General features: G+C 35.1%; 9 non-coding genes across 9 annotated transcripts; all 9 read left to right on the forward strand.

The window, feature by feature from the left end:
* The first annotated feature begins 258 nt into the window (after positions 1 to 258).
* LOC143254673 (U5 spliceosomal RNA) lies at positions 259 to 375 on the forward strand. Its single transcript, XR_013030320.1, has one exon. It is a non-coding gene; the product is annotated as a U5 spliceosomal RNA (small nuclear RNA).
* Positions 376 to 3014: 2639 nt separating this feature from the next.
* On the forward strand, positions 3015 to 3130 carry LOC143254708 (U5 spliceosomal RNA). The gene has a single exon (XR_013030356.1). It is a non-coding gene; the product is annotated as a U5 spliceosomal RNA (small nuclear RNA).
* Positions 3131 to 5768: 2638 nt separating this feature from the next.
* LOC143254674 (U5 spliceosomal RNA) lies at positions 5769 to 5885 on the forward strand. Its single transcript, XR_013030321.1, has one exon. It is a non-coding gene; the product is annotated as a U5 spliceosomal RNA (small nuclear RNA).
* A 2643-nt stretch (positions 5886 to 8528) lies between these two features.
* On the forward strand, positions 8529 to 8644 carry LOC143254698 (U5 spliceosomal RNA). The gene has a single exon (XR_013030344.1). It is a non-coding gene; the product is annotated as a U5 spliceosomal RNA (small nuclear RNA).
* Positions 8645 to 11284: 2640 nt separating this feature from the next.
* LOC143254699 (U5 spliceosomal RNA) lies at positions 11285 to 11400 on the forward strand. The gene has a single exon (XR_013030345.1). It is a non-coding gene; the product is annotated as a U5 spliceosomal RNA (small nuclear RNA).
* Positions 11401 to 14043: 2643 nt separating this feature from the next.
* LOC143254700 (U5 spliceosomal RNA) lies at positions 14044 to 14159 on the forward strand. The gene has a single exon (XR_013030347.1). It is a non-coding gene; the product is annotated as a U5 spliceosomal RNA (small nuclear RNA).
* A 2638-nt stretch (positions 14160 to 16797) lies between these two features.
* LOC143254701 (U5 spliceosomal RNA) lies at positions 16798 to 16913 on the forward strand. The gene has a single exon (XR_013030348.1). It is a non-coding gene; the product is annotated as a U5 spliceosomal RNA (small nuclear RNA).
* Positions 16914 to 19552: 2639 nt separating this feature from the next.
* LOC143254702 (U5 spliceosomal RNA) lies at positions 19553 to 19668 on the forward strand. Its single transcript, XR_013030349.1, has one exon. It is a non-coding gene; the product is annotated as a U5 spliceosomal RNA (small nuclear RNA).
* Positions 19669 to 22305: 2637 nt separating this feature from the next.
* On the forward strand, positions 22306 to 22422 carry LOC143254675 (U5 spliceosomal RNA). The gene has a single exon (XR_013030322.1). It is a non-coding gene; the product is annotated as a U5 spliceosomal RNA (small nuclear RNA).
* Positions 22423 to 22649: the final 227 nt, after the last annotated feature.

Consider the following 22649-nt stretch of genomic DNA (forward strand, 5'->3'; position numbering starts at 1 on the left):
TCTCTCCCTTTTCGGACGATAAGGGCGAACTTGTCCACATTGTTATCGTTTCGAGAAGTTTGGTACGTTTTCTACAATACAATTGACATTCTTATTTAAAACAAAACAATGTAATAAAAATGGTAGAACTTAAAAGTTTGATCACATTTTAAGAAGTATGAAGGTGAAATCTACATGACGATGTCTAATTCGTGTAACACCCACGAAACGTTTAGAAATTGTTTGTATAAGTAGAGGCGTTTGGGAAAAGTAACTTCAATGCTCAGGTTTCCCTTCAATTCGTATTAATCTTTCGCCTTTTACTAAAGATTACCGTGGAGGGGAACATTACAATGAGCCTATAGGCGAATTTTTGAAGTCTCACTTTTGTGAGACAACAATCTATGGATAAAGAATAGACTTGAAGAAGCGACTCTCAGGTCCACTTTTGTGGTGCATTAATTTTAGTGCGAGTTGTCGCTCTTAGTTTTGTTTCTCGATGAAATATTGGGTATAAGAGAAACGTTTTTAATGTTAAAACATCTGTTAGCCATTTCTTGTTTGCTTTCGATAATGATGGGGCATGACAGTATTTTACAGCTGACTGAAATAAATAAATTCTGGGAAATGTCCAACAGAGGCAGTCGGTAAATTCCTCTATGAGCCAATCAAAGTTAAGATCATTTGTGAAATGAATTATTAGCGTTTTCGTAGAATAATTATAGGGAAAAATCAGTTAGATTAACAACTTGTACTATATTGGAAAGCCAGTGCTTTTTCGTAATACTACGTTCCAATAATGACTTCACGAACAAATGTATAACCTGACATTGTTGTTAGTCTATCTGCTGAAAGTATGAAACGAACAGACAACAAAACGTTTGTTGATTTCTTAGTTTAGAGTCTGCGTTTGTTAAAGCGGTTGTCTTTAATTGAACACGTTGCTGATAGAAAATTGCTAATTCGAAAACGATACGTGTTTAAAACTGAATCGATATTCGTTCTATGTTTTATGCACTTGGATCTCACACTGTGTGTCTGAAGCTTGTTTTAGACTTATTATACTCGCTAGTCACTTGTGAGATGTCACTGCACTTGGATTTCTTGTACCCACCGCGTCACTAAAAATCGTAATGGGAAGACCCTAATGGAACTACCATTCTATCTGGATAAATGCATTTAGGCTTTCATGACTCCGTCTGTTTCGAGAACTAGGCCGTAACGTGACACACACACACTGAGTTTTAACGTAAGCTACGTTTCAGTAATATATACTTGGCATCAGCGAGGAGAAATATGCGCATATTTCTCTTTCGGTGCATGAAAAGTTTAAACCTGTTGAACATAATTGTCGTTGTGTTGTTTCAGTAAAACTGCAATATTCCGCGCAATAAATATCTGGGTTTTACAGATGTAAGAAAGGCACAACACTGTAATTTTAAATAAATACATAATTAAAATGAAACAGTGGATTTTTATATGTTTTCCGTTCGTAAAATTTCTGCATCGTCTTTCTTTCTAGAAAGTGTGATTTTAAAATTCGTATTTGAAATTGGTCTATTTATTTTGAATAACACGAAAATATTTTGTATTATATTGTGAGAGAATTATACACTGCTCGGAAGAAGGGAGCTCTTCTTTGAACTGTAATTCCCTGAAAAGTGCTCCACTTTGCAAAACTTCACTTGTCTGCAAAAATGGGATTTTCTTTGCGTTAAATTGCCTTGAGAAATCGACGCATAGTTGCGTCTACAATGTATGGAAAAAAAGTGTCTCGGTTTTGCTCTCTGTTATGACTGCATTGGAAGAAAAGAGGGACATTGCGATAAAATACTGCGACTACAGAGATAAGAAATGCGAATTCTCCACTGTCCTAAGTTGCTCGTATGCAAATCATGACACATAATAGCTCAACCAACAGTTTAAGAAGAAACTGGTTACTTTCCTTATTGGTTAGACAAGAAGATGGCTTGTATTATTCTATTGTAGTTTTCTTTGAGAGGTATTTTAATGCATTTTCTTTTCAGAGTGACATTTTATAAGTATTTGTTTCGTATTTCTTCTAGTTAATTTAGTTAAAATCGTTTATTACTCAAAATACCGTTGTTCTTTAATTTAAGAAACTTCGTCAACACATGTACAAGATAATAGACAGTTAACGTGGACTTTGAATCGTTAAAACGTGAGCACACGTTCAAGTACTTTCGTGTCACGTGCACAGCAAAGAATAACGGAACACAAGCAAGAGTGGTAGCGGCCAAATACTAAAGATAATGACTTATGAAAACAGCATTCGAAGATACTTCTGTTTCTAGATTTCTCTTTGTAAGATTTAGGTTAACGGCAGACGTTGTACACACCAAGCGATGTCCAACAAGGATCGCGCATTTTCGGACAAACTCGAACCCCTAAACTGTGATTAGACTTTGAGAAATCTTGGACGTTGTTCTAACTAACGCCGTTTCAGGAGCATACGGGAAGAAATAAATACGTTTCATACAGTTGTTTAGTTATTGATGTTCCTGGTTATCATAAGATTAGAAAGTAAATTCCCAGATATTTGAGAAATTTACGCTTCAGTTATACAACTAGTTTTTCGATCAGAGTTAAATGGATTACTCCCGATTACATATAGCTTTTACTCTTAACTTTAAAGGCTATAATGCAGCAGAAACACCTAGAACATCAGATAAAATTTTGCGTCTAACAAGACAGTTAGTCTCACTCTAATATAACGTAACCGGAGTTTTAATGCGCTCTTCTAAAATACATCGTTCTCTCCCTTTTCGGACGATAAGGGCGAACTTGTCCACATTGTTATCGTTTCGAGAAGTTTGGTACGTTTTCTACAATACAATTGACATTCTTATTTAAAAACAAAAACAATGTAATAAAAATGGTAGAACTTAAAAGTTTGATCACATTTTAAGAAGTATGAAGGTGAAATCTACATGACGATGTCTAATTCGTGTAACACCCACGAAACGTTTAGAAATTGTTTGTATAAGTAGAGGCGTTTGGGAAAAGTAACTTCAATGCTCAGGTTTCCCTTCAATTCGTATTAATCTTTCGCCTTTACTAAAGATTACCGTGGAGGGGAACATTACAATGAGCCTATAGGCGAATTTTTGAAGTCTCACTTTTGTGAGACAACAATCTATGGATAAAATAGACTTGAAGAAGCGACTCTCAGGTCCACTTTTGTGGTGCATTAATTTTAGTGCGAGTTGTCGCTCTTAGTTTTGTTTCTCGATGAAATATTGGGTATAAGAGAAACGTTTTTAATGTTAAAACATCTGTTAGCCATTTCTTGTTTGCTTTCGATAATGATGGGGCATGCAGCTATTTTACAGCTGACTGAAATAAATAAATTCTGGGAAATGTCCAACAGAGGCAGTCGGTAAATTCCTCTATGAGCCAATCAAAGTTAAGATCATTTGTGAAATGAATTATTAGCGTTTTCGTAGAATAATTATAGGGAAAAATCAGTTAGATTAACAACTTGTACTATATTGGAAAGCCAGTGCTTTTTCGTAATACTACGTTCCAATAATGACTTCACGAACAAATGTATAACCTGACATTGTTGTTAGTCTATCTGCTGAAAGTATGAAACGAACAGACAACAAAACGTTTGTTGATTTCTTAGTTTAGAGTCTGCGTTTGTTAAAGCGGTTGTCTTTAATTGAACACGTTGCTGATAGAAAATTGCTAATTCGAAAACGATACGTGTTTAAAACTGAATCGATATTCGTTCTATGTTTTATGCACTTGGATCTCACACTGTGTGTCTGAAGCTTGTTTTAGACTTATTATACTCGCTAGTCACTTGTGAGATGTCACTGCACTTGGATTTCTTGTACCCACCGCGTCACTAAAAATCGTAATGGGAAGACCCTAATGGAACTACCATTCTATCTCGATAAATGCATTTAGGCTTTCATGACTCCGTCTGTTTCGAGAACTAGGCCGTAACGTGACACACACACACTGAGTTTTTAACGTAAGCTACGTTTCAGTAATATATACTTGGCATCAGCGAGGAGAAATATGCGCATATTTCTCTTTCGGTGCATGAAAAGTTTAAACCTGTTGAACATAATTGTCGTTGTGTTGTTTCAGTAAAACTGCAATATTCCGCGCAATAAATATCTGGGTTTTACAGATGTAAGAAAGGCACAACACTGTAATTTTAAATAAATACATAATTAAAATGAAACAGTGGATTTTTATATGTTTTCCGTTCGTAAAATTTCTGCATCGTCTTTCTTTCTAGAAAGTGTGATTTTAAAAATTCGTATTTGAAATTGTTCTATTTATTTTGAATAACACGAAAATATTTTGTATTATATTGTGAGAGAATTATACACTGCTCGGAAGAAGGGAGCTCTTCTTTGAACTGTAATTCCCTGAAAAGTGCTCCACTTTGCAAAACTTCACTTGTCTGCAAAATGGGATTTTCTTTGCGTTAAATTGCCTTGAGAAATCGGCGCATAGTTGCGTCTACAATGTATGGAAAAAAAGTGTCTCGGTTTTGCTCTCTGTTATGACTGCATTGGAAGAAAAGAGGGACATTGCGATAAAATACTGCGACTACAGAGATAAGAAATGCGAATTCTCCACTGTCCTAAGTTGCTCGTATGCAAATCATGACACATAATAGCTCAACCAACAGTTTAAGAAGAAACTGGTTACTTTCCTTATTGGTTAGACAAGAAGATGGCTTGTATTATTCTATTTTAGTTTTCTTTGAGAGGTATTTTAATGCATTTTCTTTTCAGAGTGACATTTTATAAGTATTTGTTTCGTATTTCTTCTAGTTAATTTAGTTAAAATCGTTTATTACTCAAAATACCGTTGTTCTTTAATTTAAGAAACTTCGTCAACACATGTACAAGATAATAGACAGTTAACGTGGACTTTGAATCGTTAAAACGTGAGCACACGTTCAAGTACTTTCGTGTCACGTGCACAGCAAAGAATAACGGAACACAAGCAAGAGTGGTAGCGGCCAAATACTAAAGATAATGACTTATGAAAACAGCATTCGAAGATACTTCTGTTTCTAGATTTCTCTTTGTAAGATTTAGGTTAACGGCAGACGTTGTACACACCAAGCGATGTCCAACAAGGATCGCGCATTTTCGGACAAACTCGAACCCCTAAACTGTGATTAGACTTTGAGAAATCTTGGACGTTGTTCTAACTAACGCCGTTTCAGGAGCATACGGGAAGAAATAAATACGTTTCATACAGTTGTTTAGTTATTGATGTTCCTGGTTATCATAAGATTAGAAAGTAAATTCCCAGATATTTGAGAAATTTACGCTTCAGTTATACAACTAGTTTTTCGATCAGAGTTAAATGGATTACTCCCGATTACATATAGCTTTTACTCTTAACTTTAAAGGCTATAATGCAGCAGAAACACCTAGAACATCAGATAAAATTTTGCGTCTAACAAGACAGTTAGTCTCACTCTAATATAACGTAACCGGAGTTTTAATGCTCTCTTCTAAAATATATCGTTCTCTCCCTTTTCGGACGATAAGGGCGAACTTGTCCACATTGTTATCGTTTCGAGAAGTTTGGTACGTTTTCTACAATACAATTGACATTCTTATTTAAAAACAAAAACAAGGTAATAAAAATGGTAGAACTTAAAAGTTTGATCACATTTTAAGAAGTATGAAGGTGAAATCTACATGACGATGTCTAATTCGTGTAACACCCACGAAACGTTTAGAAATTGTTTGTATAAGTAGAGGCGTTTGGGAAAAGTAACTTCAATGCTCAGGTTTCCCTTCAATTCGTATTAATCTTTCGCCTTTTACTAAAGATTACCGTGGAGGGGAACATTACAATGAGCCTATAGGCGAATTTTTGAAGTCTCACTTTTGTGAGACAACAATCTATGGATAAAAATAGACTTGAAGAAGCGACTCTCAGGTCCACTTTTGTGGTGCATTAATTTTAGTGCGAGTTGTCGCTCTTAGTTTTGTTTCTCGATGAAATATTGGGTATAAGAGAAACGTTTTTAATGTTAAAACATCTGTTAGCCATTTCTTGTTTGCTTTCGATAATGATGGGGCATGACAGCTATTTTACAGCTGACTGAAATAAATAAATTCTGGGAAATGTCCAACAGAGGCAGTCGGTAAATTCCTCTATGAGCCAATCAAAGTTAAGATCATTTGTGAAATGAATTATTAGCGTTTTCGTAGAATAATTATAGGGAAAAATCAGTTAGATTAACAACTTGTACTATATTGGAAAGCCAGTGCTTTTTCGTAATACTACGTTCCAATAATGACTTCACGAACAAATGTATAACCTGACATTGTTGTTAGTCTATCTGCTGAAAGTATGAAACGAACAGACAACAAAACGTTTGTTGATTTCTTAGTTTAGAGTCTGCGTTTGTTAAAGCGGTTGTCTTTAATTGAACACGTTGCTGATAGAAAATTGCTAATTCGAAAACGATACGTGTTTAAAACTGAATCGATATTCGTTCTATGTTTTTATGCACTTGGATCTCACACTGTGTGTCTGAAGCTTGTTTTAGACTTATTATACTCGCTAGTCACTTGTGAGATGTCACTGCACTTGGATTTCTTGTACCCACCGCGTCACTAAAAATCGTAATGGGAAGACCCTAATGGAACTACCATTCTATCTCGATAAATGCATTTAGGCTTTCATGACTCCGTCTGTTTCGAGAACTAGGCCGTAACGTGACACACACACACTGAGTTTTAACGTAAGCTACGTTTCAGTAATATATACTTGGCATCAGCGAGGAGAAATATGCGCATATTTCTCTTTCGGTGCATGAAAAGTTTAAACCTGTTGAACATAATTGTCGTTGTGTTGTTTCAGTAAAACTGCAATATTCCGCGCAATAAATATCTGGGTTTTACAGATGTAAGAAAGGCACAACACTGTAATTTTAAATAAATACATAATTAAAATGAAACAGTGGATTTTTTATATGTTTTCCGTTCGTAAAATTTCTGCATCGTCTTTCTTTCTAGAAAGTGTGATTTTAAAAATTCGTATTTGAAATTGGTCTATTTATTTTGAATAACACCAAAATATTTTGTATTATATTGTGAGAGAATTATACACTGCTCGGAAGAAGGGAGCTCTTCTTTGAACTGTAATTCCCTGAAAAGTGCTCCACTTTGCAAAACTTCACTTGTCTGCAAAAATGGGATTTTCTTTGCGTTAAATTGCCTTGAGAAATCGGCGCATAGTTGCGTCTACAATGTATGGAAAAAAAGTGTCTCGGTTTTGCTCTCTGTTATGACTGCATTGGAAGAAAAGAGGGACATTGCGATAAAATACTGCGACTACAGAGATAAGAAATGCGAATTCTCCACTGTCCTAAGTTGCTCGTATGCAAATCATGACACATAATAGCTCAACCAACAGTTTAAGAAGAAACTGGTTACTTTCTTTATTGGTCAGACAAGAAGATGGCTTGTATTATTCTATCGTAGTTTTCTCTGAGAGGTATTTTAATGCATTTTCTTTTCAAAGTGACATTTTTATAAGTATTTGTTTCGTATTTCTTCTAGTTAATTTAGTTAAAATCGTTTATTACTCAAAATACCGTTGTTCTTTAATTTAAGAAACTTCGTCAACACATGTACAAGATAATAGACAGTTAACGTGGACTTTGAATCGTTAAAACGTGAGCACACGTTCAAGTACTTTCGTGTCACGTGCACAGCAAAGAATAACGGAACACAAGCAAGAGTGGTAGCGGCCAAATACTAAAGATAATGACTTATGAAAACAGCATTCGAAGATACTTCTGTTTCTAGATTTCTCTTTGTAAGATTTAGGTTAACGGCAGACGTTGTACACACCAAGCGATGTCCAACAAGGATCGCGCATTTTCGGACAAACTCGAACCCCTAAACTGTGATTAGACTTTGAGAAATCTTGGACGTTGTTCTAACTAACGCCGTTTTAGGAGCATACGGGAAGAAATAAATACGTTTCATACAGTTGTTTAGTTATTGATGTTCCTGGTTATCATAAGATTAGAAAGTAAATTCCCAGATATTTGAGAAATTTACGCTTCAGTTATACAACTAGTTTTTCGATCAGAGTTAAATGGATTACTCCCGATTACATATAGCTTTTTACTCTTAACTTTAAAGGCTATAATGCAGCAGAAACACCTAGAACATCAGATAAAATTTTGCGTCTAACAAGACAGTTAGTCTCACTCTAATATAACGTAACCGGAGTTTTAATGCTCTTTTCTAAAAATATATCGTTCTCTCCCTTTTCGGACGATAAGGGCGAACTTGTCCACATTGTTATCGTTTCGAGAAGTTTGGTACGTTTTCTACAATACAATTGACATTCTTATTTAAAACAAAAACAAGGTATAAGAATGGTAGAACTTAAAAGTTTGATCACATTTTAAGAAGTATGAAGGTGAAATCTACATGACGATGTCTAATTCGTGTAACACCCACGAAACGTTTAGAAATTGTTTGTATAAGTAGAGGCGTTTGGGAAAAGTAACTTCAATGCTCAGGTTTCCTTCAATTCGTATTAATCTTTCGCCTTTTACTAAAGATTACCGTGGAGGGGAACATTACAATGAGCCTATAGGCGAATTTTTGAAGTCTCACTTTTGTGAGACAACAATCTATGGATAAAAATAGACTTGAAGAAGCGACTCTCAGGTCCACTTTTGTGGTGCATTAATTTTAGTGCGAGTTGTCGCTCTTAGTTTTGTTTCTCGATGAAATATTGGGTATAAGAGAAACGTTTTTAATGTTAAAACATCTGTTAGCCATTTCTTGTTTGCTTTCGATAATGATGGGGCATGACAGCTATTTTACAGCTGACTGAAATAAATAAATTCTGGGAAATGTCCAACAGAGGCAGTCGGTAAATTCCTCTATGAGCCAATCAAAGTTAAGATCATTTGTGAAATGAATTATTAGCGTTTTCGTAGAATAATTATAGGGAAAAATCAGTTAGATTAACAACTTGTACTATATTGGAAAGCCAGTGCTTTTTCGTAATACTACGTTCCAATAATGACTTCACGAACAAATGTATAACCTGACATTGTTGTTAGTCTATCTGCTGAAAGTATGAAACGAACAGACAACAAAACGTTTGTTGATTTCTTAGTTTAGAGTCTGCGTTTGTTAAAGCGGTTGTCTTTAATTGAACACGTTGCTGATAGAAAATTGCTAATTCGAAAACGATACGTGTTTAAAACTGAATCGATATTCGTTCTATGTTTTATGCACTTGGATCTCACACTGTGTGTCTGAAGCTTGTTTTAGACTTATTATACTCGCTAGTCACTTGTGAGATGTCACTGCACTTGGATTTCTTGTACCCACCGCGTCACTAAAAATCGTAATGGGAAGACCCTAATGGAACTACCATTCTATCTCGATAAATGCATTTAGGCTTTCATGACTCCGTCTGTTTCGAGAACTAGGCCGTAACGTGACACACACACACTGAGTTTTAACGTAAGCTACGTTTCAGTAATATATACTTGGCATCAGCGAGGAGAAATATGCGCATATTTCTCTTTCGGTGCATGAAAAGTTTAAACCTGTTGAACATAATTGTCGTTGTGTTGTTTCAGTAAAACTGCAATATTCCGCGCAATAAATATCTGGGTTTTACAGATGTAAGAAAGGCACAACACTGTAATTTTAAATAAATACATAATTAAAATGAAACAGTGGATTTTTTATATGTTTTCCGTTCGTAAAATTTCTGCATCGTCTTTCTTTCTAGAAAGTGTGATTTTAAAAATTCGTATTTGAAATTGGTCTATTTATTTTGAATAACACCAAAATATTTTGTATTATATTGTGAGAGAATTATACACTGCTCGGAAGAAGGGAGCTCTTCTTTGAACTGTAATTCCCTGAAAAGTGCTCCACTTTGCAAAACTTCACTTGTCTGCAAAATGGGATTTTCTTTGCGTTAAATTGCCTTGAGAAATCGGCGCATAGTTGCGTCTACAATGTATGGAAAAAAAGTGTCTCGGTTTTGCTCTCTGTTATGACTGCATTGGAAGAAAAGAGGGACATTGCGATAAAATACTGCGACTACAGAGATAAGAAATGCGAATTCTCCACTGTCCTAAGTTGCTCGTATGCAAATCATGACACATAATAGCTCAACCAACAGTTTAAGAAGAAACTGGTTACTTTCTTTATTGGTTAGACAAGAAGATGGCTTGTATTATTCTATTGTAGTTTTCTTTGAGAGGTATTTTAATGCATTTTCTTTTCAGAGTGACATTTTATAAGTATTTGTTTCGTATTTCTTCTAGTTAATTTAGTTAAAATCGTTTATTACTCAAAATACCGTTGTTCTTTAATTTAAGAAACTTCGTCAACACATGTACAAGATAATAGACAGTTAACGTGGACTTTGAATCGTTAAAACGTGAGCACACGTTCAAGTACTTTCGTGTCACGTGCACAGCAAAGAATAACGGAACACAAGCAAGAGTGGTAGCGGCCAAATACTAAAGATAATGACTTATGAAAACAGCATTCGAAGATACTTCTGTTTCTAGATTTCTCTTTGTAAGATTTAGGTTAACGGCAGACGTTGTACACACCAAGCGATGTCCAACAAGGATCGCGCATTTTCGGACAAACTCGAACCCCTAAACTGTGATTAGACTTTGAGAAATCTTGGACGTTGTTCTAACTAACGCCGTTTCAGGAGCATACGGGAAGAAATAAATACGTTTCATACAGTTGTTTAGTTATTGATGTTCCTGGTTATCATAAGATTAGAAAGTAAATTCCCAGATATTTGAGAAATTTACGCTTCAGTTATACAACTAGTTTTTCGATCAGAGTTAAATGGATTACTCCCGATTACATATAGCTTTTTACTCTTAACTTTAAAGGCTATAATGCAGCAGAAACACCTAGAACATCAGATAAAATTTTGCGTCTAACAAGACAGTTAGTCTCACTCTAATATAACGTAACCGGAGTTTTAATGCTCTTTTCTAAAATATATCGTTCTCTCCCTTTTCGGACGATAAGGGCGAACTTGTCCACATTGTTATCGTTTCGAGAAGTTTGGTACGTTTTCTACAATACAATTGACATTCTTATTTAAAAAACAAAACAAGGTAATAAAATGGTAGAACTTAAAAGTTTGATCACATTTTAAGAAGTGTGAAGGTGAAATCTACATGACGATGTCTAATTCGTGTAACACCCACGAAACGTTTAGAAATTGTTTGTATAAGTAGAGGCGTTTGGGAAAAGTAACTTCAATGCTCAGGTTTCCTTCAATTCGTATTAATCTTTCGCCTTTTACTAAAGATTACCGTGGAGGGGAACATTACAATGAGCCTATAGGCGAATTTTTGAAGTCTCACTTTTGTGAGACAACAATCTATGGATAAAAATAGACTTGAAGAAGCGACTCTCAGGTCCACTTTTGTGGTGCATTAATTTTAGTGCGAGTTGTCGCTCTTAGTTTTGTTTCTCGATGAAATATTGGGTATAAGAGAAACGTTTTAATGTTAAAACATCTGTTAGCCATTTCTTGTTTGCTTTCGATAATGATGGGGCATGACAGCTATTTTACAGCTGACTGAAATAAATAAATTCTGGGAAATGTCCAACAGAGGCAGTCGGTAAATTCCTCTATGAGCCAATCAAAGTTAAGATCATTTGTGAAATGAATTATTAGCGTTTTCGTAGAATAATTATAGGGAAAAATCAGTTAGATTAACAACTTGTACTATATTGGAAAGCCAGTGCTTTTTCGTAATACTACGTTCCAATAATGACTTCACGAACAAATGTATAACCTGACATTGTTGTTAGTCTATCTGCTGAAAGTATGAAACGAACAGACAACAAAACGTTTGTTGATTTCTTAGTTTAGAGTCTGCGTTTGTTAAAGCGGTTGTCTTTAATTGAACACGTTGCTGATAGAAAATTGCTAATTCGAAAACGATACGTGTTTAAAACTGAATCGATATTCGTTCTATGTTTTATGCACTTGGATCTCACACTGTGTGTCTGAAGCTTGTTTTAGACTTATTATACTCGCTAGTCACTTGTGAGATGTCACTGCACTTGGATTTCTTGTACCCACCGCGTCACTAAAAATCGTAATGGGAAGACCCTAATGGAACTACCATTCTATCTCGATAAATGCATTTAGGCTTTCATGACTCCGTCTGTTTCGAGAACTAGGCCGTAACGTGACACACACACACTGAGTTTTAACGTAAGCTACGTTTCAGTAATATATACTTGGCATCAGCGAGGAGAAATATGCGCATATTTCTCTTTCGGTGCATGAAAAGTTTAAACCTGTTGAACATAATTGTCGTTGTGTTGTTTCAGTAAAACTGCAATATTCCGCGCAATAAATATCTGGGTTTTACAGATGTAAGAAAGGCACAACACTGTAATTTTAAATAAATACATAATTAAAATGAAACAGTGGATTTTTTATATGTTTTCCGTTCGTAAAATTTCTGCATCGTCTTTCTTTCTAGAAAGTGTGATTTTAAAAATTCGTATTTGAAATTGGTCTATTTATTTTGAATAACACCAAAATATTTTGTATTATATTGTGAGAGAATTATACACTGCTCGGAAGAAGGGAGCTCTTCTTTGAACTGTAATTCCCTGAAAAGTGCTCCACTTTGCAAAACTTCACTTGTCTGCAAAAATGGGATTTTCTTTGCGTTAAATTGCCTTGAGAAATCGGCGCATAGTTGCGTCTACAATGTATGGAAAAAAAGTGTCTCGGTTTTGCTCTCTGTTATGACTGCATTGGAAGAAAAGAGGGACATTGCGATAAAATACTGCGACTACAGAGATAAGAAATGCGAATTCTCCACTGTCCTAAGTTGCTCGTATGCAAATCATGACACATAATAGCTCAACCAACAGTTTAAGAAGAAACTGGTTACTTTCTTTATTGGTTAGACAAGAAGATGGCTTGTATTATTCTATTGTAGTTTTCTTTGAGAGGTATTTTAATGCATTTTCTTTTCAGAGTGACATTTTTATAAGTATTTGTTTCGTATTTTTTCTAGTTAATTTAGTTAAAATCGTTTATTACTCAAAATACCGTTGTTCTTTAATTTAAGAAACTTCGTCAACACATGTACAAGATAATAGACAGTTAACGTGGACTTTGAATCGTTAAAACGTGAGCACACGTTCAAGTACTTTCGTGTCACGTGCACAGCAAAGAATAACGGAACACAAGCAAGAGTGGTAGCGGCCAAATACTAAAGATAATGACTTATGAAAACAGCATTCGAAGATACTTCTGTTTCTAGATATCTCTTTGTAAGATTTAGGTTAACGGCAGACGTTGTACACATCAAGCGATGTCCAACAAGGATCGCGCATTTTCGCACAAACTCGAACCCCTAAACTGTGATTAGACTTTGAGAAATCTTGGTCGTTTTTCAAACTAACGCCGTTTCAGGAACATACGGGAAGAAATAAATACGTTTCATACAGTTGTTTAGTTATTGATGTTCCTGGTTATCATAAGATTAGAAAGTAAATTCCCAGATATTTGAGAAATTTACGCTTCAGTTATACAACTAGTTTTTCGATCAGAGTTAAATGGATTACTCCCGATTACATATAGCTTTTTACTCTTAACTTTAAAGGCTATAATGCAGCAGAAACACCTAGAACATCAGATAAAATTTTGCGTCTAACAAGACAGTTAGTCTCACTCTAATATAACGTAACCGGAGTTTTAATGCTCTTTTCTAAAAATATATCGTTCTCTCCCTTTTCGGACGATAAGGGCGAACTTGTCCACATTGTTATCGTTTCGAGAAGTTTGGTACGTTTTCTACAATACAATTGACATTCTTATTTAAAAACAAAAACAAGGTAATAAAAATGGTAGAACTTAAAAGTTTGATCACATTTTAAGAAGTGTGAAGGTGAAATCTACATGACGATGTCTAATTCGTGTAACACCCACGAAACGTTTAGAAATTGTTTGTATAAGTAGAGGCGTTTGGGAAAAGTAACTTCAATGCTCAGGTTTCCTTCAATTCGTATTAATCTTTCGCCTTTTACTAAAGATTACCGTGGAGGGGAACATTACAATGAGCCTATAGGCGAATTTTTGAAGTCTCACTTTTGTGAGACAACAATCTATGGATAAAAATAGACTTGAAGAAGCGACTCTCAGGTCCACTTTTGTGGTGCATTAATTTTAGTGCGAGTTGTCGCTCTTAGTTTTGTTTCTCGATGAAATATTGGGTATAAGAGAAACGTTTTTAATGTTAAAACATCTGTTAGCCATTTCTTGTTTGCTTTCGATAATGATGGGGCATGACAGCTATTTTACAGCTGACTGAAATAAATAAATTCTGGGAAATGTCCAACAGAGGCAGTCGGTAAATTCCTCTATGAGCCAATCAAAGTTAAGATCATTTGTGAAATGAATTATTAGCGTTTTCGTAGAATAATTATAGGGAAAAATCAGTTAGATTAACAACTTGTACTATATTGGAAAGCCAGTGCTTTTTCGTAATACTACGTTCCAATAATGACTTCACGAACAAATGTATAACCTGACATTGTTGTTAGTCTATCTGCTGAAAGTATGAAACGAACAGACAACAAAACGTTTGTTGATTTCTTAGTTTAGAGTCTGCGTTTGTTAAAGCGGTTGTCTTTAATTGAACACGTTGCTGATAGAAAATTGCTAATTCGAAAACGATACGTGTTTAAAACTGAATCGATATTCGTTCTATGTTTTATGCACTTGGATCTCACACTGTGTGTCTGAAGCTTGTTTTAGACTTATTATACTCGCTAGTCACTTGTGAGATGTCACTGCACTTGGATTTCTTGTACCCACCGCGTCACTAAAAATCGTAATGGGAAGACCCTAATGGAACTACCATTCTATCTCGATAAATGCATTTAGGCTTTCATGACTCCGTCTGTTTCGAGAACTAGGCCGTAACGTGACACACACACACTGAGTTTTAACGTAAGCTACGTTTCAGTAATATATACTTGGCATCAGCGAGGAGAAATATGCGCATATTTCTCTTTCGGTGCATGAAAAGTTTAAACCTGTTGAACATAATTGTCGTTGTGTTGTTTCAGTAAAACTGCAATATTCCGCGCAATAAATATCTGGGTTTTACAGATGTAAGAAAGGCACAACACTGTAATTTTAAATAAATACATAATTAAAATGAAACAGTGGATTTTTATATGTTTTCCGTTCGTAAAATTTCTGCATCGTCTTTCTTTCTAGAAAGTGTGATTTTAAAATTCGTATTTGAAATTGGTCTATTTATTTTGAATAACACCAAAATATTTTGTATTATATTGTGAGAGAATTATACACTGCTCGGAAGAAGGGAGCTCTTCTTTGAACTGTAATTCCCTGAAAAGTGCTCCACTTTGCAAAACTTCACTTGTCTGCAAAATGGGATTTTCTTTGCGTTAAATTGCCTTGAGAAATCGGCGCATAGTTGCGTCTACAATGTATGGAAAAAAAGTGTCTCGGTTTTGCTCTCTGTTATGACTGCATTGGAAGAAAAGAGGGACATTGCGATAAAATACTGCGACTACAGAGATAAGAAATGCGAATTCTCCACTGTCCTAAGTTGCTCGTATGCAAATCATGACACATAATAGCTCAACCAACAGTTTAAGAAGAAACTGGTTACTTTCTTTATTGGTTAGACAAGAAGATGGCTTGTATTATTCTATTGTAGTTTTCTTTGAGAGGTATTTTAATGCATTTTCTTTTCAGAGTGACATTTTATAAGTATTTGTTTCGTATTTCTTCTAGTTAATTTAGTTAAAATCGTTTATTACTCAAAATACCGTTGTTCTTTAATTTAAGAAACTTCGTCAACACATGTACAAGATAATAGACAGTTAACGTGGACTTTGAATCGTTAAAACGTGAGCACACGTTCAAGTACTTTCGTGTCACGTGCACAGCAAAGAATAACGGAACACAAGCAAGAGTGGTAGCGGCCAAATACTAAAGATAATGACTTATGAAAACAGCATTCGAAGATACTTCTGTTTCTAGATATCTCTTTGTAAGATTTAGGTTAACGGCAGACGTTGTACACATCAAGCGATGTCCAACAAGGATCGCGCATTTTCGGACAAACTCGAACCCCTAAACTGTGATTAGACTTTGAGAAATCTTGGACGTTGTTCTAACTAACGCCGTTTCAGGAGCATACGGGAAGAAATAAATACGTTTCATACAGTTGTTTAGTTATTGATGTTCCTGGTTATCATAAGATTAGAAAGTAAATTCCCAGATATTTGAGAAATTTACGCTTCAGTTATACAACTAGTTTTTCGATCAGAGTTAAATGGATTACTCCCGATTACATATAGCTTTTTACTCTTAACTTTAAAGGCTATAATGCAGCAGAAACACCTAGAACATCAGATAAAATTTTGCGTCTAACAAGACAGTTAGTCTCACTCTAATATAACGTAACCGGAGTTTTAATGCTCTTTTCTAAAATATATCGTTCTCTCCCTTTTCGGACGATAAGGGCGAACTTGTCCACATTGTTATCGTTTCGAGAAGTTTGGTACGTTTTCTACAATACAATTGACATTCTTATTTAAAACAAAAACAAGGTAATAAAAATGGTAGAACTTAAAAGTTTGATCACATTTTAAGAAGTGTGAAGGTGAAATCTACATGACGATGTCTAATTCGTGTAACACCCACGAAACGTTTAGAAATTGTTTGTATAAGTAGAGGCGTTTGGGAAAAGTAACTTCAATGCTCAGGTTTCCTTCAATTCGTATTAATCTTTCGCCTTTTACTAAAGATTACCGTGGAGGGGAACATTACAATGAGCCTATAGGCGAATTTTTGAAGTCTCACTTTTGTGAGACAACAATCTATGGATAAAAATAGACTTGAAGAAGCGACTCTCAGGTCCACTTTTGTGGTGCATTAATTTTAGTGCGAGTTGTCGCTCTTAGTTTTGTTTCTCGATGAAATATTGGGTATAAGAGAAACGTTTTAATGTTAAAACATCTGTTAGCCATTTCTTGTTTGCTTTCGATAATGATGGGGCATGACAGCTATTTTACAGCTGACTGAAATAAATAAATTCTGGGAAATGTCCAACAGAGGCAGTCGGTAAATTCCTCTATGAGCCAATCAAAGTTAAGATCATTTGTGAAATGAATTATTAGCGTTTTCGTAGAATAATTATAGGGAAAAATCAGTTAGATTAACAACTTGTACTATATTGGAAAGCCAGTGCTTTTTCGTAATACTACGTTCCAATAATGACTTCACGAACAAATGTATAACCTGACATTGTTGTTAGTCTATCTGCTGAAAGTATGAAACGAACAGACAACAAAACGTTTGTTGATTTCTTAGTTTAGAGTCTGCGTTTGTTAAAGCGGTTGTCTTTAATTGAACACGTTGCTGATAGAAAATTGCTAATTCGAAAACGATACGTGTTTAAAACTGAATCGATATTCGTTCTATGTTTTATGCACTTGGATCTCACACTGTGTGTCTGAAGCTTGTTTTAGACTTATTATACTCGCTAGTCACTTGTGAGATGTCACTGCACTTGGATTTCTTGTACCCACCGCGTCACTAAAAATCGTAATGGGAAGACCCTAATGGAACTACCATTCTATCTCGATAAATGCATTTAGGCTTTCATGACTCCGTCTGTTTCGAGAACTAGGCCGTAACGTGACACACACACACTGAGTTTTAACGTAAGCTACGTTTCAGTAATATATACTTGGCATCAGCGAGGAGAAATATGCGCATATTTCTCTTTCGGTGCATGAAAAGTTTAAACCTGTTGAACATAATTGTCGTTGTGTTGTTTCAGTAAAACTGCAATATTCCGCGCAATAAATATCTGGGTTTTACAGATGTAAGAAAGGCACAACACTGTAATTTTAAATAAATACATAATTAAAATGAAACAGTGGATTTTTTATATGTTTTCCGTTCGTAAAATTTCTGCATCGTCTTTCTTTCTAGAAAGTGTGATTTTAAAAATTCGTATTTGAAATTGGTCTATTTATTTTGAATAACACCAAAATATTTTGTATTATATTGTGAGAGAATTATACACTGCTCGGAAGAAGGGAGCTCTTCTTTGAACTGTAATTCCCTGAAAAGTGCTCCACTTTGCAAAACTTCACTTGTCTGCAAAAATGGGATTTTCTTTGCGTTAAATTGCCTTGAGAAATCGGCGCATAGTTGCGTCTACAATGTATGGAAAAAAAGTGTCTCGGTTTTGCTCTCTGTTATGACTGCATTGGAAGAAAAGAGGGACATTGCGATAAAATACTGCGACTACAGAGATAAGAAATGCGAATTCTCCACTGTCCTAAGTTGCTCGTATGCAAATCATGACACATAATAGCTCAACCAACAGTTTAAGAAGAAACTGGTTACTTTCTTTATTGGTTAGACAAGAAGATGGCTTGTATTATTCTATTGTAGTTTTCTTTGAGAGGTATTTTAATGCATTTTCTTTTCAGAGTGACATTTTATAAGTATTTGTTTCGTATTTCTTCTAGTTAATTTAGTTAAAATCGTTTATTACTCAAAATACCGTTGTTCTTTAATTTAAGAAACTTCGTCAACACATGTACAAGATAATAGACAGTTAACGTGGACTTTGAATCGTTAAAACGTGAGCACACGTTCAAGTACTTTCGTGTCACGTGCACAGCAAAGAATAACGGAACACAAGCAAGAGTGGTAGCGGCCAAATACTAAAGATAATGACTTATGAAAACAGCATTCGAAGATACTTCTGTTTCTAGATTTCTCTTTGTAAGATTTAGGTTAACGGCAGACGTTGTACACATCAAGCGATGTCCAACAAGGATCGCGCATTTTCGCACAAACTCGAACCCCTAAACTGTGATTAGACTTTGAGAAATCTTGGACGTTGTTCTAACTAACGCCGTTTCAGGAGCATACGGGAAGAAATAAATACGTTTCATACAGTTGTTTAGTTATTGATGTTCCTGGTTATCATAAGATTAGAAAGTAAATTCCCAGATATTTGAGAAATTTACGCTTCAGTTATACAACTAGTTTTTCGATCAGAGTTAAATGGATTACTCCCGATTACATATAGCTTTTTACTCTTAACTTTAAAGGCTATAATGCAGCAGAAACACCTAGAACATCAGATAAAATTTTGCGTCTAACAAGACAGTTAGTCTCACTCTAATATAACGTAACCGGAGTTTTAATGCTCTTTTCTAAAATATATCGTTCTCTCCCTTTCGGACGATAAGGGCGAACTTGTCCACATTGTTATCGTTTCGAGAAGTTTGGTACGTTTTCTACAATACAATTGACATTCTTATTTAAAACAAAAACAAGGTAATAAAAATGGTAGAACTTAAAAGTTTGATCACATTTTAAGAAGTGTGAAGGTGAAATCTACATGACGATGTCTAATTCGTGTAACACCCACGAAACGTTTAGAAATTGTTTGTATAAGTAGAGGCGTTTGGGAAAAGTAACTTCAATGCTCAGGTTTCCTTCAATTCGTATTAATCTTTCGCCTTTTACTAAAGATTACCGTGGAGGGGAACATTACAATGAGCCTATAGGCGAATTTTTGAAGTCTCACTTTTGTGAGACAACAATCTATGGATAAAAATAGACTTGAAGAAGCGACTCTCAGGTCCACTTTTGTGGTGCATTAATTTTAGTGCGAGTTGTCGCTCTTAGTTTTGTTTCTCGATGAAATATTGGGTATAAGAGAAACGTTTTAATGTTAAAACATCTGTTAGCCATTTCTTGTTTGCTTTCGATAATGATGGGGCATGCAGCTATTTTACAGCTGACTGAAATAAATAAATTCTGGGAAATGTCCAACAGAGGCAGTCGGTAAATTCCTCTATGAGCCAATCAAAGTTAAGATCATTTGTGAAATGAATTATTAGCGTTTTCGTAGAATAATTATAGGGAAAAATCAGTTAGATTAACAACTTGTACTATATTGGAAAGCCAGTGCTTTTTCGTAATACTACGTTCCAATAATGACTTCACGAACAAATGTATAACCTGACATTGTTGTTAGTCTATCTGCTGAAAGTATGAAACGAACAGACAACAAAACGTTTGTTGATTTCTTAGTTTAGAGTCTGCGTTTGTTAAAGCGGTTGTCTTTAATTGAACACGTTGCTGATAGAAAATTGCTAATTCGAAAACGATACGTGTTTAAAACTGAATCGATATTCGTTCTATGTTTTATGCACTTGGATCTCACACTGTGTGTCTGAAGCTTGTTTTAGACTTATTATACTCGCTAGTCACTTGTGAGATGTCACTGCACTTGGATTTCTTGTACCCACCGCGTCACTAAAAATCGTAATGGGAAGACCCTAATGGAACTACCATTCTATCTCGATAAATGCATTTAGGCTTTCATGACTCCGTCTGTTTCGAGAACTAGGCCGTAACGTGACACACACACACTGAGTTTTAACGTAAGCTACGTTTCAGTAATATATACTTGGCATCAGCGAGGAGAAATATGCGCATATTTCTCTTTCGGTGCATGAAAAGTTTAAACCTGTTGAACATAATTGTCGTTGTGTTGTTTCAGTAAAACTGCAATATTCCGCGCAATAAATATCTGGGTTTTACAGATGTAAGAAAGGCACAACACTGTAATTTTAAATAAATACATAATTAAAATGAAACAGTGGATTTTTTATATGTTTTCCGTTCGTAAAATTTCTGCATCGTCTTTCTTTCTAGAAAGTGTGATTTTAAAAATTCGTATTTGAAATTGGTCTATTTATTTTGAATAACACCAAAATATTTTGTATTATATTGTGAGAGAATTATACACTGCTCGGAAGAAGGGAGCTCTTCTTTGAACTGTAATTCCCTGAAAAGTGCTCCACTTTGCAAAACTTCACTTGTCTGCAAAATGGGATTTTCTTTGCGTTAAATTGCCTTGAGAAATCGGCGCATAGTTGCGTCTACAATGTATGGAAAAAAAGTGTCTCGGTTTTGCTCTCTGTTATGACTGCATTGGAAGAAAAGAGGGACATTGCGATAAAATACTGCGACTACAGAGATAAGAAATGCGAATTCTCCACTGTCCTAAGTTGCTCGTATGCAAATCATGACACATAATAGCTCAACCAACAGTTTAAGAAGAAACTGGTTACTTTCTTTATTGGTTAGACAAGAAGATGGCTTGTATTATTCTATTGTAGTTTTCTTTGAGAGGTATTTTAATGCATTTTCTTTTCAGAGTGACATTTTATAAGTATTTGTTTCGTATTTCTTCTAGTTAATTTAGTTAAAATCGTTTATTACTCAAAATACCGTTGTTCTTTAATTTAAGAAACTTCGTCAACACATGTACAAGATAATAGACAGTTAACGTGGACTTTGAATCGTTAAAACGTGAGCACACGTTCAAGTACTTTCGTGTCACGTGCACAGCAAAGAATAACGGAACACAAGCAAGAGTGGTAGCGGCCAAATACTAAAGATAATGACTTATGAAAACAGCATTCGAAGATACTTCTGTTTCTAGATTTCTCTTTGTAAGATTTAGGTTAACGGCAGACGTTGTACACATCAAGCGATGTCCAACAAGGATCGCGCATTTTCGGACAAACTCGAACCCCTAAACTGTGATTAGACTTTGAGAAATCTTGGACGTTGTTCTAACTAACGCCGTTTCAGGAGCATACGGGAAGAAATAAATACGTTTCATACAGTTGTTTAGTTATTGATGTTCCTGGTTATCATAAGATTAGAAAGTAAATTCCCAGATATTTGAGAAATTTACGCTTCAGTTATACAACTAGTTTTTCGATCAGAGTTAAATGGATTACTCCCGATTACATATAGCTTTTTACTCTTAACTTTAAAGGCTATAATGCAGCAGAAACACCTAGAACATCAGATAAAATTTTGCGTCTAACAAGACAGTTAGTCTCACTCTAATATAACGTAACCGGAGTTTTAATGCTCTTTTCTAAAATATATCGTTCTCTCCTTTTCGGACGATAAGGGCGAACTTGTCCACATTGTTATCGTTTCGAGAAGTTTGGTACGTTTTCTACAATACAATTGACATTCTTATTTAAAAACAAAACAAGGTAATAAAAATGGTAGAACTTAAAAGTTTGATCACATTTTAAGAAGTGTGAAGGTGAAATCTACATGACGATGTCTAATTCGTGTAACACCCACGAAACGTTTAGAAATTGTTTGTATAAGTAGAGGCGTTTGGGAAAAGTAACTTCAATGCTCAGGTTTCCCTTCAATTCGTATTAATCTTTCGCCTTTTACTAAAGATTACCGTGGAGGGGAACATTACAATGAGCCTATAGGCGAATTTTTGAAGTCTCACTTTTGTGAGACAACAATCTATGGATAAAAATAGACTTGAAGAAGCGACTCTCAGGTCCACTTTTGTGGTGCATTAATTTTAGTGCGAGTTGTCGCTCTTAGTTTTGTTTCTCGATGAAATATTGGGTATAAGAGAAACGTTTTAATGTTAAAACATCTGTTAGCCATTTCTTGTTTGCTTTCGATAATGATGGGGCATGACAGCTATTTTACAGCTGACTGAAATAAATAAATTCTGG

Source organism: Tachypleus tridentatus, chromosome 6, assembly GCF_004210375.1.
Source record: "Tachypleus tridentatus isolate NWPU-2018 chromosome 6, ASM421037v1, whole genome shotgun sequence".
Taxonomy (NCBI): Eukaryota; Metazoa; Arthropoda; class Merostomata; order Xiphosura; family Limulidae; genus Tachypleus; species Tachypleus tridentatus.